This window comes from Egretta garzetta, unplaced genomic scaffold (genome assembly GCF_000687185.1).
Source record: "Egretta garzetta isolate BGI_Z169 unplaced genomic scaffold, ASM68718v1 scaffold148, whole genome shotgun sequence".
Taxonomy (NCBI): Eukaryota; Metazoa; Chordata; class Aves; order Pelecaniformes; family Ardeidae; genus Egretta; species Egretta garzetta.
The window spans coordinates 3,362,307-3,375,449 of NW_009260669.1; the positions used below are offsets into that span (position 1 = coordinate 3,362,307).

Consider the following 13,143-nt stretch of genomic DNA (forward strand, 5'->3'; position numbering starts at 1 on the left):
TATTCTGAGCTTAAAAGATCCAATTGACCCCAGATGTATTTGTATGCAGGCAAAGAGAATAGTTCCAGTCTACTACCAATCTCTACTACTTATTGCAAGAAGCAAGTTATATTTTGTTTAGCTGCATCTCACCATGGACAATTATGATCTGTTGTGCATGCCATGTGGCTCTCATTGTCATAAAATCTTTTTTTTTTTTTTGGCTTGGAGGAAAATGTCATATACGTGGCACAGCAGGGCCTTCCCAAAAAGGATATGGATTACTAGAAACAGAGAAAACATGATTTCTTGTTGGCATAATATTGTGTCAAAATCTTGGTTCTCTTTCTGAGTAGTACCCAAAACCACCTTGTACTCCACCATATATTTTGGGGGTTAGGCACACTGGAAAAAGAACTTTTTCAAAGATTGCTCCAAAACTCAGGAACACTCTGCTGCAGGATTTCATGCATTTCAAGGAATTTTCACTTCAAGCTTCAGACACTTCTACCGGCCGGCTCAGCAATCACCAAACTAAACATTTCCCACATTTCTATTTTCAATTACTTGTTGATAGATGTCAAATCTGTCAGTATTTTACAACCCAGAAAAATCATAAGTAATTGAATAGCTCCATTATGCACTGTGCTTCTCAAACCGTCATTGCAGACAATGGTAACTAAGCAATAGCTCTCTGTGCAGCACTGTCAAGATATTTTTGTTACACCTTTCATTGGGAAAGGACAGATCATCTTATCTCCAGACAACCTTCACAACAGCTACTCCACCCATGAAGACAAAAAGAAAAAGAAGGGGGAAAAAAAAAAACCTCACTCATGCTGTGGGACCTGATTCTCTTTCGTTTCAGCAAAGTTCACTTGAAAGGAGGTGCTTCTGCAAGATCAGAACTGAGAATACTGCAGATCATTTAATACATCTGTTTCAGAGCCGGGGGTTATAACCAAACTATAGTGCTGTCTTTGCCTGACTGCATTTTTTAAATCTGTAAAAAACGGTAATACTGTAAAACAAAATAGATAGGTGCTCACCACCAAAAATACACCCAGTTAAGGAAAGAACTAAACAATTCTCACTTATGTTTATGGAAGCTTATTACAGTTGCATTTTAACTGCAAATAAATTTGACTAGTGAAACAGCTGCACAAATAACTTGTAAAGTGTTATTATTGCAGAGATGACTGAAAGCTGCTTTGTGACTTCATGTTATTGGTGAAAAAATGCAAAGGCCCAATGCACAAACCTCACAGAGCCAAACCAAATAATTAACTTTAGACTGCACAACTGACAGTGTACCAAAGTGAAACATTTGTTTTTTTCTGAAGAGCTAAGACTGTGGATTTGCACAGGTTCCCTTTTCCTAAGTAGTTTATCTTTCTTGCAAAACTGCCAAAGTAAGCAAACTCACTGTTGTTTCCAAGGCAAAATTAAATCACATTTTTTTTTAAAGTAATATTGTGGATACTTAAAGAATATGCACTACAAATGTAACTCAATATAAATTATTGGCAAGCATATGAGCTTTGGTAACGTGTAGATAATTCTTGGCATCTCATCACACATACCTGTCCATTAAGAATGCCTGGCACATCTGGACTAAAAAGTACCAAATCTCCTCTCTAAATGTAAGGCAGAACATGCAAACCCATCGCCTCTATCTCTTCATTTTCAATTTTCAGTACTGAACTTACCTTTTTTCCCTTCACCTCTCACAGATCCTCAACCTGGCTGCCAGCCTCACATGTAATGGGTAAATAATCTGAATTATTTGACTAAAATCTGCTTTCTTCCACTTCAGTCTTATTTCCCTTCACAGTATCCCAATGGTGAGGGGCTATTGCTCTCTAGGAAGATAAGACTTTTTCCTTATATCTAGCAGAGTAAAATTTTAGGCCATTATTGAAGTGAGAGGCCAGTTTTCTTCCCAGTCATACAGATGTGGAACTGTCCACTTAACTAGAGACCAGACTCCAGCCCTGGTTTTTAAAATTATCTTCCAGCAACCTGAGCATCAAGCAGCTGAGATAAAACCTCTGCCCTATTCTGAGTGAGATGGCTTATAAACTCACCTATTCCTAAAGCTTTTCTGAACACCCACATTACTAGATCCATAGTGGCAAATAGCTCATGAATTTACTGAGCCTGGGAAAAGGCACCTTTAAATGAATTCTACTACTCCCACAGTCTCTAGTTAGAATTTCAAGTTTTAGATGCCTTGGAGCAACTCAAAATAAAGTAATTTCATTCATGCCATGGTTAACCATTTCCCAGACCCTTGTCCCTCCCAATCTATCAGCCAATCAAATACATAGAAAGCAAGTGAGAAATTAGAGGCTTCAGGTGGAAATAATGGCAAAATCCTCTTTGACTGGCTTATTGAGAAAAGCTGAGTTAAACTCGCTGATTGTGAATCAGTTTTACTGCTCCAACTAGTCTGCCATCTCATCTCATCTCATCTTATCTCATCTCATCTCGTCAACCTTCCAGTCCCCTTTAGGTACATAATCATATGACTTGCAGTCAGAAAGGCATGAATCTTATGAAGCACATAGCCATGGGGAATGAAGTGTGGAGATTAGTCCACACTCTGAGGAGCAGGCAACACAAAAAAACCCCAAAACCCCACACTGACAATAGGTGGTGCCTAGTAGACATCTAGCATCAAAACCATCTCAGGGATCTGGGACTTGTATTAACTTACATGAATGAACACGCTCCACGCTGCAGCAGTAAACTCATTCTTTCCTGCTTGGATGGAGACGTGTATTGCACTTTGCAAGTATGTCCAGGTGTTAAAAAAAACAACATGGTGATCATATTTAGCACTTTAAGGTGCATAGCTCCTCCTTTGCCAAAGTATGGTTCATAAAATTATACACAGTGCTATCCCTCCTTTCAAAACAAATTACTGTCATTACATTGCACTTGCCTTCAAAATAGTACCAACCCTTCATTTCAGACTTTACTTTCTTCAGAGTGATGCAAAAATTGCTAGAGTATTTTCAAGCACCTGTACCTGCAAATTCCTACTAACCACATCTTCAGAGAAACTTCTGAGAACTTCTGTGGTATTCTCTGGAGAAGCACACAGCACCCTGAGGTCAGACAGGGGAGCTCTTTGCTACCTCTTACAGCATGAATATCTGTGGGCCGGTAAAACAGCAGGTTGTGCTATTTCTTCCACCCATACTATCTGGTAGCAGTTGTACAGAACATAACATATTTTTAAATCCTTACTCAGTTTTTGCACTGTTGATGAAATTCCAGCCTTGGGAAGTAAGATAAGTGGAGTTTGTTTCACACTTGGACCAAAGGAGAATTTTGTTGTGGATTTCAGTGTCCAGGATTTAAACCTGCAAGGAGTTTTCTCAAGTAAAACCGAGGTATCATTGGCTAGAGAAACCCGGATTTGGCTCCATAGCTGGTCTGACGCTACCGATAGGAGCTGACAGATCTCTTTGGGAGTCTGACTCACTTCATTCAGACCTGCTTTCTCACACTGTGCATCTGCTGCCAGGACTTGCTCCGCTGAGCCTACAGCTGTTATATAGGAAAGATACTGTTTCTAAAATGGTCAGTTATCTTAATAATACATTCACTTTAACATTTCTCTCACCAGGTTCAAATGTATATGCCAGCTTCCTAATGAGTGTAGTGTTCATAACAAAGTAGACAAGGCTTTCATGCTAAAAGATGAGGCCTTGAACTGCAGTGGCATGAACAACTCTGTTGTAATAAAAGTGTCAGTCAGCATGGGCCTGGAAAACTCTTTAATAACAATACTAACAGGCTTAGGAGAGATACAGAACAGCATGAGCTACTCGTGAAGAAGGTGAGATGGCAGTGCAAAGGACAGTTAATGCCAAACAGATTTGCTTGCTCAGTCACTTCATTAGTGCCTCTGTTTTCAAGACTTAAAAGAACAGCTCACAGACAGAAAAATCCATATTTATTGCCTATCATTGCTATTTGCCGTTTCCATACTAGTGTAACTGTATACTACACGTGAGTTATAACCAACGTCTGTGAGCAACACAGATTTTTATGAAAGCATTCAATCGCTGTATGTCCCACCCTTCCCCACCCTCTGTATGCTCCACAGACAGACAGACACACACTCCACTTGCACTTGCATCAAGACTCAGAGCCAGCCCCTCAGTTTAACTGCTGGGGCCTGCAATAATTTTATCAGCTGTGGATCTAGCACTGGGTGTATACCAAGAAGCTGTGGGGGCTATTCTCTCCGGCTCCAAATATTGGACTAGAGCCCACACGAGCTGTATGGTCAGGCTGTAAAGCCAAATAAGACACAGAGATATAGTCCTAACTACTAATAGCATATCTCCTTGCCAAAGGGGCTGATGAGAACTGGAGCTGGTGTGAGGGAAAGGGCAGGTCCATGCATCTGGGAGCAAATGAGGGGGGAAAGAATTGGATGTGTGTGTTTGGGGAGAAGGGAGCAGGGAGGGAAATATCCTCCTTCCAGAAGCAGCACACGGTTGTGTTAGCTCATCTACCGTGAAACCACTATCTGAGAGAGCCTGTAAGGTCTCTTAAGTGCTAATGGTCCTTCAACACCCTTCCCATAGTCCCCCTGAAGGCAAGGAAATTTCCTCATTATTGGCTTTGAAAAGCTCTTCTGGTATCTCTACTCAACCAAGACAGGTCCAGATGGACAAGGAGGCAATGCAGATACAGTAAAGAAGGTGAAACCAGGTCTGGGAAACAATAACCAGCTCACCAAAGTGACCTGCTACCCAGGGAGCAAAGGCAGTGTTTGGCAGGGGTGAAGGGGCTGCAGTGGCAGGACAGCCTGCACAGGAAAGGAGACAAAGGGCAGGGACCTCTGTGAGCAGATTTACCTGTCAGTGGAACAAATATTTCCGCTGTTGGCAGCAAACCTGCTTTAGGAGGTTCCTGCTTGCTCTACCCACACGTAACCACTTGTTCCTGTCCCTGCAGGGGGTTTCCCTCTCTGACATGGGCCAAATAACCTCTTTCCCATGCTATGAATGAGGAATGAGAACCTTTACAATGACAGTGGGGGCATTAATTTTTAGCTGTTTCTATCATCATGACTGCTGGTTGAGCTCACAAGGCAAAATTAACAGCCTTGCTCTAAATTGCTACAGATGTGCAGTGCAGAGATGCAATTGCTTAGTCATTATCTGGGGTAGCTGCAGAGGATGGACATTCGCTGAGAAAATGTGCTTAAAATGAAGTGAATGACTGTTTTCAGGAAATGCCAAAGATTTTTCTCTTTATATTATTTTTCCAGTTTTCCAGATCTATTTTACTTGATTAAAAAGCGAGCAAGTGTAGCATGGTAACTCAATTGGCTAATGTGAAGGTAGGTTTTCAAAATAGTTTTTCACTGGCAATAACAAAGGACCTCTTCCAGCAATTAAAATAAAACTGATTCACATTCAAATAGCTTGGACTAGAATAAAGTACTCCCATGGCAAAGTGAAATATAATTATCAGTTATACTTTCTGATATTGACAAGAGTTAAGTTCTTATGAAACCATTAAAGCTGGAGGTCACTGAGTATCTGAACTAATTCCTTTGTATTTTAGTTGTTTGTGTTGGAGCTGTGCCTAGCAACCTCTGTCAGATTGAGAGTCCCACATGCAGATGTGCAGGTGGACCCAACATCTGCCTTGTAGACTTAGGCAATGTTGCAATAGGACCATACTAACTAAAAATAGCAGAGCAAGGGATATCAGAAATGGGTGCCTGCACAAGATAACCATGTGCACCATCATATTACCTCCTGTCATTCATTAGTATATAGGCATAAACTATTATTTAATATTGCGGGGGCGGGGGGGAATTTTTTTTTTTTTTTAACTAATATTTGCATTTATTTTTCCATTTGGGGGCACCAGTGGGTGTCATACAGACTGCTATTGTGTAACATATGCAGTGAGAAATGTTTTTCAAAGAAATCCAGGGTGCATGGATGATGCACAGGGAGTTGTAAAGTCATCCCAAAGCTGCCAGATAAGTTGAACATAAAATTTTGATGACTTCAATAACTTCTTAGCTGTCAAACTCTATGGTACAACACAGCATATTTCCCTGGATCAGCCAGGATTTGGATCACAAAGGGGAATGTCTTTTCTCAAATTAGTGGGAAAAAAGGTACCTTGTCACTCCCACCCTCATCTATATGCCTCTGTTAACCACAGTTAGCCAGTCCCTCTGACTTCTCTGATAGTGTTCTGGCATGATAAAGAAAATTTTGTCTCTGTCTTTCTGCTATCTCTTTGTGTATTTATCTCCAAAGAACTTTGACTAGAGAACAGACCTCCCCTGCACCCCTCAGCCCTTCTTTGAGGAACTCATCTATAAATGGAATAAAGAGGGAGGAAAGGGAAATAGGATGTGACTCGAGGACCTGTGCTGCAGCCGCAGATGTCCACCACTAGACATACACTGACGTCAAGAGGATCATGCCCTCAAATTAGTGCATAGAAAGAGAACAAGGCTGGGATCTTTGAAACTACTCTGAATTGGGTTTGCTTTACAAATCTCTTTAGTAAAAGTGCAATTAGACAAATATTTTTGAAAGTACCCTCTTTGAAGCTGATGCCACTGATCATGTATCTTCCCTACATTCTTCTTCTAGGGAAGCAGGTTTTGGGGCTGTCTCATCCTTCTTTTTACAAGGGACCAATCATTCTTCCCAAAGTTTTACTCTTTTGGTTTTTTCTCTCATCTTCTGGGATTTAATCAAGTGAACATTGAGCAGAATAGTTTGGTATTTTGTGAACACAATTCTTTTTTTATCTAATTGAGGCCCTTTTGTGATCACAAAAAAAAGAAAACTGTTGTGAGCTACAGGCTGTTTACACTGTTAAGAGGTTGATACGGGTCAGTTCTCTAAGGTTATTCTTAGTTCAACTGCTATGTAAACTGCTGATGTCACTGACTGGAGGCTTCTCTCCAGGACATTATATGTATGATAATTATATGACAGAAAATGCAACATATAGTTGGATCTGACCTCCAAGTTCACTAGTTTAAAAAAGGAAAAATATATCTGTAAGAAACTTGCCGGTTTTCCCGTTACTAAAATGTAATAAACACCTTCAACTTTATACTTGGTCTACAGCATATACAAAAGTCTTTCCTCATATGGACAGCAATGTGCATCCATCTTCAACCTAGGGTACATTTTAAGTCTCAATGTTTCCTGCCTCCAGAAAGCATTTTTGAGACAAAACAGGCAAAATCTATTTCTTAACTAGACAATCATCTGAAACTAGGGTCTTAACTCTCACATAAACATTTTATGTTACTCTATGAAGGAATCTGAGATAGATTTTTATGAGAAATCACAAATCGTCAAGAATTAATTAAACAACAAATGAGGGATTCAAGAAAAAAACAGCACTTCCTCACTCAGTACATTTTCCTTGATCTTCATGGGCATTCAGAATTACAGCTGCTGATATTACCACAAAAGCATGTTTTTACTGATTTTTCTTCCTCTTCCTGTGGAGCAAGCACAGCTGCCAAAATGCAAGCTCATTTCTAGGCTTTGTTGTACATCACCAGTTTACCACGTTCCAACCGTTCATAGCTGTGCAACACCCCTGTCGTGGTACTGGGATTACCGCAATGTCACAGACAGTCTAAATGAGTCTCATGGAGCTATACAATTGTAACTATATTTTATATGCATAATTAAATGATGTATGACATGGAAATAAGCCAGCTTTACTGGAACAGAACAAACTGCTCTGATGCAACAATTAAGCATCTCATCAGTTATAAAATGAAACAGGTTTAAAGCAAAAATTATTTTGAAAACAGGATGCTTGACATTGTAAAGTAGCATGCTCAAAGGATCATTTTTAGAGCATTAAGGAAATGTACTAAACCAGTTAAGTTTTCAAAAGAATTCCTGGCACCAAAGTGTTATCCTCTGTTTGCTTTTTCACCATATTGTAAGAATGGATCACTCTTAGGGGGAAGAAAATCATGTATGCAAAACACTGCATGAAGCTGAACAATCCTTAAACATGGCTAATTTCCATGCAGAGCTGATGATTTAGCGTTGTCATCCTTCAACAGAGGAGACAGAATTACATGTCTTTAGTTTACTTATTTAAGATGAAAAAAACCAAGAACAAGTAGAAATTTGATCCTGCTTCAATTTACTTCAGTGGCAAAACTCTTGCAGTGACTTTAGTGGGAGCAAGACTGCATCTTAATTCTTTCAATGTGAAGAAGAAAAAAATCAGCTGAGAATAATGTTCTTGTTTATTACATTTCAATTACTGCCATAGTTGTTTTTAACAGTGTTAAGTAACTCCTGTTTTCAAAGCCAAAGGTTGCCTTCAGTCTTGCCCCTTCCTATGAGCTTGTCACAATGCAAGATCCTGGTCCTCTGACCAAATCAGCACCGGTCACAGCGAGCATGGCTTGCTTTTGGGCACGGCTACATTCCCACATGGGAATGACATCTATTTGTGGATGTCAATGTGGATATGTCACCAGTGATAATGTCCAAATCTGGGCTGGGGCATACACCCCAGCCAAGAAAGCAGGGTGCACGCTTTTATAATATAAATGTATTCTTCGAGTGGACAGACTACTTCTAAGATGTCCATGAAAAGCAACAAAGTAAAGCAAATCAAGAGGCTTAAATCTGCAATTAGGAATCTGCATTTCTACTGGAACATTTTAGGATGGCCACAAATTGAAAAAGGTTAATTTTTTTTTTTTTCCCTAGAAGGCAATCAATCTTCTGGTCTGGTTATTCTTTGCCTCTCCCTATAAAGTAAAACCTAGAAACACACACAGAAAAATCTGTACAGAAGTACCTGTCAATAAATTGGCAAAGACTACTGCCCAAATGATAGACAGAAATAAGACTGTCTACCCTGTATGAATTAAACATGTTCATATGTATAAATTATGACACAGGCTTTTCCGTTTTTCAATAACAGAACTGATGTTGTCCCATAAATGACATTATTGAATGAGATCAGTATATAAAAACCTTCTGCATTTGCTGTAGAGGTTGGAATGAGGATGTTGAATGAGGATGTTAAATGAGGTAGCAGACAACAAGGATGTGCTGCTTAGGGAAGCTGAGTGTCACTTCTCTGCTTCAGGAGTTCTGCAGTTTGGATGATGGCTGCAGGGTATCTCCAGCTATGTGACAATGAATGATAAATAAACACTGTTGCTCTGAGACTTAATATACTGTTATACAAATAGTATTAAAATATGGAATATTACTCAAAAACCAGGTCCTAGTTTTCTAAAGATGGTAATCTCCTATCAGGATACAGTTTCTTTACCTTCTTCTAATATTAAAGCTATAACTTAAAAATAAAAACACCTCATAATCTTGTAAAAGTATGAAAGGCATGTAGATTAATTGAGGTCTATGTAGTGAGAGCACCCTAGAAGCATCATGAGAGCAGTGACAGTTTCTGGGATATAAATAACATGCACCAATATCTAAAAGCTGAAGTCTAAGTGAAGAAGATAAAAAGAAATATTGAAGAATTATTAAATTAATGAATTGGGGAAAACGTGGGAATATAGGATGAGGTACATAATTAAAGACCACAGTGTATATTAACATAGGTGGAGCATGTTAATACATACAGAGGCATGCATGACTTTGCCTCTGTATTACATGACTTGTGTGTGTTTGTAGTTTTATGTGTGTGTGATTATTTTAGAAAGCATTTTTAGAAGTGGGGCAAACAATAAAGGAAATCCATCGTATGATGTCATCTTGATACTCACGTCATTCACTGGAGTATCTGTATCTTAACATCTCCAGGAAGGTTTCCGCCCCTTAAGCTATCTATCTCCCAGAAGAGGAAAACCTATAACTGCCATGCAGACAAGCTCTAAAATTTTAATTGCTGTCTGAACACAGAGGGCTTGTGACGCACTCTGGTTTATTGAAGCACTCTTGTGGTTATAGATACTTCTTTTAGCTACCCCACCCTGTTCCTTCTCCCTCTTCCTCTGTCCAACACTGGCTTCTTTCTTTCTCAGTTTTCTCCTTCTCTGTGTTCCTTTAATACCATTCCCTCCTCTTCTTTCTCTCTTCTTATCCCCTACACTTCTTCATCCTCAGCATTTGTCACTTGGCATTCCCTCTCTCCTCTTTACTGACAGGGCATGGGGAGAAGCAGATTCCTTGCCCTCAGCAGAGGTATGCTGGGCTGTAGCTGTGAGATGAAGTAACTGCAGGGGAAAGTCCTGCTCGCTTCCAGCTCTCCTGCCCCAGCAAATGCTCAGCCTTTCTGGGAAGATGGATCTATGCCATCCCATAAACACATTGCACTTGGAAGAGGATGAAACCCTCCCTTGAAAGACAACATCTTTAGCAGCCAAATGAACACACATGTGTGACCAGGTTTTCAGAGCTGCCTGATGTGGCCAATTTTGGTCAGTTTTCCATAAAGAAGGAAAAGGGCCCCATATTATCCTCCTCCTGATATTTCAAGTCTTAATTCCAAAGAATGGAGATGCCAGGACTTGTCAATGACATGACTGTAACAATTTTATGAGAACTGGCAAGACAGTTCATTTCTCCTACATCTTATTTTCAGAAACCTTGGAGTTATTTTGGCTGGAATACTTGGGGTGGGTAAGCCGGGGGGAAGGCAAGCTTAATTCTGACAACTGTATTAGATAGTCAGGACATCTCCACGCTGTTATCAATAACAAAACCATGATTTAATTATGACAAGCCCTACCCGCACCATTTGTAGTGAAAATGTGTAAAACCAAAGCAGTAACTTTTTCCTTTAACATTTTTCTTGTTCCCTGTGGAAAAAGAAAAGTAAGTCCCGTGTCCCGTCCCCCCCCCCCCCACCCCCCCCAAAAAAAAGGCAAGAGGAGGCACAATAAAGTCGAATAATTCTCTTTCCTTTGGCTTTTCAGTTCCATCACAGCTCTCACATTAAGATTTATGTGCCATTTTGTATCTGTTGCTTTTTTTTCGCCCTACAGGGATATAGGTGGATAAGTTTGGATAGGAAATCATATCCCTCAAGCCAAACTGAAAGGTTTATAAAGTTGCTAATAAAAGTTTGGGTCAGGGCCTAAGTATCAATCATCTGCTCATTGTCTTTTTAAACAAGCTCAGGCATTTTCCCAACCACTCCCAGCAGGTCTCTGCCACTATTTTAAACTAAGATTTCAGTGGTTTTTTTTTATTTTCCTGTGTTGACCTCAATAATTTTTCTCTCTCCCCCTCCCTACCTGCCAAATGCATCCATCAGGATTTTGCCAAAGGCTATCTGCTTTTGAAGTCGAGAGGAATTCACTAATCACAAGTGTCAAATCCACAATAAATGCCATCGCCATATGCTATATGCTGCTATTGGGAATTATCTCAAAAGGCCTAGCTGTGAAAAGTCTGGATATATGTTAGGGGGGTTTTATTGCTAACTTTCATAACTCATGTCAGGTCTTTCAGTTTTTGTATTCATTGGCTTAAGTGAGTACAACTGTTTCCTGAATTTATAAAAATGTTGTCAAGATCCCTTGATCTCTCTTCCTCTGTCCCTCTCACACATTCAAACATATATATACACAAGGGAATACCATACACAGTGGCATACAAATCTAGCAAACGAGAAGCTTGTAAATAAACAGTACGTCATTGTGCTTACTCAATAAATTCCTGTGTGTGTTAAACTCCTGATAAACATATCATAACCACTGATGAAGGCTTTACAGCCTCCTGTCCCTTCACACCATCCTGAGTGTGACTCTGTAATGCGTAGGAAGACCCAAGTTTGAAAAACCGAGAGGATTAGGATTTGCTCCATAACGGCAGGGTGCTGACATAACTGAAAAATAGCTAACTTGAGAGCATTTGCTTCAGCTAAAGAAGACTATATCAAAGTGATGTATCTCTGTGCCTTGTAAGAACTGTACATTCAAAGCAACAAGAAATCTACATTCTTTCAGAACTTGTCCAATAAAGAATTAAAAAATACATCTGTGTTTAAACTCCTCAGCCTGTAACAGTCTCAACAATAGGTACACATAAGATTAAGAAAGTCCTCAGAAAAACAGGCTCTTGTGATCCAAAGATGTAAGAAGAAAACAACATTTCAAGAGTTGCACATACCAACTTAGAGAAAAAAAATTATTACAAAAATAAAATGTCAGTGCCATTTGAAACACCTGGGTCAGCACTCTTGACTTAAACTAAAACAGGGTAGGTTTAGACTGGATATAAGGAAGAAATTCTTTACAACGAGGGAGGTGAAATGCTGGAATGGGTTGCCCAGAGATGTAGTGGAGGCCCCATCCCTGGAAACATTCAAGGCCAGGTTGGACGGGGCTCTGAGCAACCTGATCTGGTTAGCAGTGTCCCTGCTCCCTGCAGGGGGGTTGGACTGGGTGACCTCTAGGGGTCCCTTCCAACCCAAAACATTCTATGATTCTATGATGCTCTAGAAAGGTGTGAGTGTCCTCCATGTCCCATGTCACCCCCACCAGCCGCATGGGAACGTCTCCAGCGGGCCTCATGGCATTTCAAGTAGCACTAGGAGCCTATATTTAGGCAATGACTCCCTTCAAATTTAAGTATGGCATATTAATATCCTCTAGGAGCAAAATGAAATAATAATAAAAAAAACAAGTTAAATTTCAGAAGCCTGCACCCCTCCACCCAAAAAAAGAGAATTTAATACTATCCCTAGGCAGAATTCATCCCACAACATCCTTCTCTCTACATTGGAGAGCTATGGATTTGAAGGGTGGACTGTTTGGTGGATAAGGAACTGGCTGGATGGTCGCGTCCAGAGGGTAGTGGTCAATGACTCGATGTCCGGATGGAGACCGGTGACGAGTGGTGTCCCTCAGGGGTCCGTACTGGGACCGGTGCTGTTTAATGTTTTCATCAATGACTTAGACAGCGAGATCGAGTGCACCCTCAGCAAGTTTGTGGATGACACCAAGCTGAGTGGTGCGGCTGACACCGCACCACTCAGCTTGAAGGACGGGATGTCATCCAGAGAGACCTGGACAGGCTAGAGAGGTGGGCCTGTGTGAACCTCATGAGGTTCAACAAGGCCAAGTGCAAGGTCATGCACCCGGGTCGGGGTAACCCCCAGTATCAGTACAGGCTGGGGGAAGAAAGGATC

General features: G+C 40.4%; 1 protein-coding gene across 6 annotated transcripts in view; it reads right to left on the minus strand.

Annotated features, from left to right (window-relative positions):
• SEMA3D (semaphorin 3D) overlaps nucleotides 1-13,143 on the minus strand; it is a 150,931-nt gene that overhangs the window by 91,945 nt on the left and 45,843 nt on the right. The window lies entirely within an intron of this gene.